At 38.8% G+C, this 3705-nt stretch overlaps 1 non-coding gene across 1 annotated transcript; it reads right to left on the bottom strand.

Annotated features, from left to right (window-relative positions):
- Positions 1 to 796: 796 nt before the first annotated feature.
- LOC121205327 (small nucleolar RNA R71) lies at positions 797 to 903 on the bottom strand. The gene has a single exon (XR_005900409.1). It is a non-coding gene; the product is annotated as a small nucleolar RNA R71 (small nucleolar RNA).
- Positions 904 to 3705: the final 2802 nt, after the last annotated feature.

The raw sequence follows: 3705 nt of genomic DNA, 5'->3' as shown, positions 1-3705 counted from the left end.
GTACACTTGCCTACATCGTGATAATAGTCAGTTTCAAGAACGAGTAATTATAAATATTTTAAAACCTATCACGAAATCACGCGATCAAGTTTTTGGCACAGTTGCCGGGGAACTAAGATATTAGGAACACTCAATTTTTATTACTTTAGCCATTTATTTTTGCAATTTAATTTATTATTATTATTTATTATTTTACTTTTTCTTTCTCTTGGCAGGTTTTTATAGTTTATGACTAGAAGAAACCTGTTAGGACCACTACTTTTTGACGAAGAAATTGATTGCACAGTATGCAAAAACCAAAGAGAAATAAGGCGAAGCTTAAGATACACAGAGAACAAGCAAGAAGATGATACTCAAACCCTAATCGAAGAGATGGCTGAAAACCAAGACAATCAGCTACCTCCTGCAATTGTGGCTAATCAAAATCCTGTTCCACGCACTATGTATGATTATACTTAACCTTATTTAACAAGAACTGAATCTAGCATAGTTAGACCTGCTGTAGCTGCAAATACTTTTGAAACCTAACACAATTCAAATGATACAACAGTTTATTCAGTTTAACGGTTTGCAGGATGAAGATCCCAACGCTCACTTAGCAAACTTTCTGGAATTTTGCGATACATTTAAAATCAATGGCATTTCTGATGATGCCATACATCTTTGGTTGTTTCCCTTTTCATTGTGGAATAAAGCTAAACAGTGGTTAAACTCGTTACCACGAGGGTCAATTACTACTTGGGAACAAATAACCAAAAAATTTTTACTCAAATACTTTTCACCGACTAAAACGGCTAAATTACGTAATGATATCTCATCGTTTGTGCAGATGGACTTAGAAACACTTTACGATGCATGGGAGAGATACAAAGACTTACTGAGAAGTTGCCCTCACCATGGGTTACCGCTTTGGCTTCAGGTTCAAACATTCCATAATGGCCTGAATTCTTCGACTTGACAAATGGTTGACGCAGCTGCTGTTGGAACCATCAACAATAAAACACCTGAAGATGCCTATGATTTTATATAGGAGATGTCACTGAATAACTATCAGTGGCAAGTCATGAGGACTAAGCCAAGTAAAGCAGCATGCATTTATAATGTCGATTCGGTTACTATGCTGTCAAACTAGGTAGAACTACTAAATAAAAAGATTGATGGTTTTCTTAGTTCTTCACAGGTTTACCCAGTAATGCAGTGCGAAGCAGGTGGAGGTGGACCAAACCATTCGGAATACCAACCTTTTGGCCACAACATGGATAATGAGCAATTAAATTACATGGGTAATAATCCTCGACCTCAAAACAATCCATATAGTAACACTTACAATGCAGATTGGAGGAACCACCCCAATTTCTCGTGGGGCGGTCAAGGAAATCAAAAACCATAATATCCTCTGGGTTTTCAACAACCACCCTACCAACAAGAAAGAAGTCGAACGTTGAAGAGATGCTCTCAAAGTTTATATCGGTGTTAGAAACCCATTTTTAGAACACCGAGACAGCACTTAAAAATCAACAAGCGTCGATCCAAGGGCTTGAAACTCAAATAGGCCAGCTTGCCAAACTAATCTCCGAACGACCACAAGGTAGCTTGCCAAGTAATACTGAACCCAACCCAAGGGAACAGCTCAACGCAATTAATATTCAAGATGAAGAAGGATTTGTTGAGCCTGAGCCAGAACTGAGGCAAGAAACTGTGGTAAGCAAAGGTCAAGGTGAGGTAGACCACAATACAAACAAATCGGTGAACGTCGAATATAAACCTCGTGTGCTATACCCCAACGCGGCAAGGAAAGACCGCTCAGATGAACAATTTGGTAAATTCCTTAAACTCTTAAAAAAATTACACATTCATTTATTGAAGCCCTGCGCATATGCCAAACGACATAAAATTTTTAAAGGAGCTTTTAGTAAATAAGCAGAAGTTGGACGAGGAGTCGCATGTGGAGCTAAACGCAGTGTGCTCAGCTATTCTGCAAAATAAGCTACCAAACAAACTAAAAGATCCAGGGAGTTTTACGATTCCTTACTTAATTGGTAGTTTAGATGTTAATAATGCATTAGATGATTTAGGGGCTAGTATCAACGTCATGCCCTACAAAATGTTTAAACAATTAGGTCTCAGGAAACCCAAACAGACTAGGATGAGCATTCAATTAGCAGATAAAACTATAAGATTTCCTAGGGGTAGTATTGAAGATGTACTAGTTAAAATTGATAAATTTATATTTCCCGTTGACTTCATTGTTTTAGACATAGAGGAGGATAGCAACACTCCTTTAATTCTAGGAAGGCCTTTTTTAGCAACTACTAAAACAATTACTGATGTTGGCACAGGTGAGCTCACGCTTCGCGTAGGAGACGAAATAATCACCCTTCAAGCTTGCAATTCTGGCAACACATCGAAAATTGAAGGTGATCATCTAAACCATTCTATTAAAACAGACCATATGATACAACCCACTTTGTAGGAGATAAGTCTGAAGGAAGTACACGAGCCATTCTCAAGCAATAGTAGAGGACCTATTCATGAAGATCGAAGACTACAAATCGAGGAGCTAGATAAATGGCGGATGCATAAACCGAGAACACCCGATAAATAGAATCTAGGACAGAACGAGTTCAATACCTCTTCAAATCAACTTAAGGTTAGAGATAGAGTCTTCTTAGATACCGCAGATCCCCATATTGTCGCTACCACACCGAGTGAAGAAATTCCTCTTACAGTACTCAGCATTTTCCCATTCGGTACGGTCGAGGTGAGTCATCCCAAGTTCGGTACTTTTAAGGTAAACAACACACGTTTAAAACCTTATTTTGATGAGATTGATAGCAGGAATGAGGAGTATAAACTCCTCAAACCACCATGATCATTCAACGGAGATGTAAGTCGAGCTTAGACTATAAATAAGCGTTTCTCGAGAGGCAACTCGAGTACTAACGATTTTTAATTATTTAAATTTCAAGTTTTAAACATTTAGGTCACTAACAGAGTATTTGAAGCACAGGTCCCAAACTCCACACTGCCGCTCACATGGTCGTGCTTAAGGCCGTGAGACCAACACGGATGGAAACACGGCCGTGCAATACGACCATGCAAAAAAAGGGTAAAAAGATTTCCCCAAACACGGGCTGCGATAAAATGCCACGGCCGTGAGACATGGCCGTGGTCGAATCTGCCAAATGAACACGGGCGTGCGACACGCCCGTGTCTAGCACCCGTGGATAACACTATCAAAATAACACAGGTGTGTGCAGAGCTACACGACCGTGGGAGAAGCGAATCACATCACACACAGTCGTGTAACATGATCATATAACCACACGGCCTATACACACGGGCGTGTGCACCGGCCGTGCCATTTGAGAAATTAGAATAATTCTTTTATTTTATTTTTCTTTCATTAAGTTTTTAAGATTTATTTGTTTTCCTTTTAAAGACGGCTTATCTTTGTGACTACTATCAAGATTATTCCCTTCACTCTCTTTTTATCATTCAGAATCATGCTTGACATCCAGATTTATTTCCAATACTCAATCTCACCAATCTAAGAATATCATCCATTCTTAATACAAGAAGTTTCACTTCTCCCCCTAACTTATTTTTATACTCTAATATCTATCTTTGTACATTGAGGCCAATGTACGTCTTAAGTGTGGGGGGATATTTATTTCATTATCAGAAAAATCCCTGAATGACTAT

This window comes from Gossypium hirsutum, chromosome A08 (genome assembly GCF_007990345.1).
Source record: "Gossypium hirsutum isolate 1008001.06 chromosome A08, Gossypium_hirsutum_v2.1, whole genome shotgun sequence".
NCBI lineage: Eukaryota > Viridiplantae > Streptophyta > Magnoliopsida > Malvales > Malvaceae > Gossypium > Gossypium hirsutum.
This window is presented reverse-complemented; position numbering and strand designations above follow the sequence as displayed.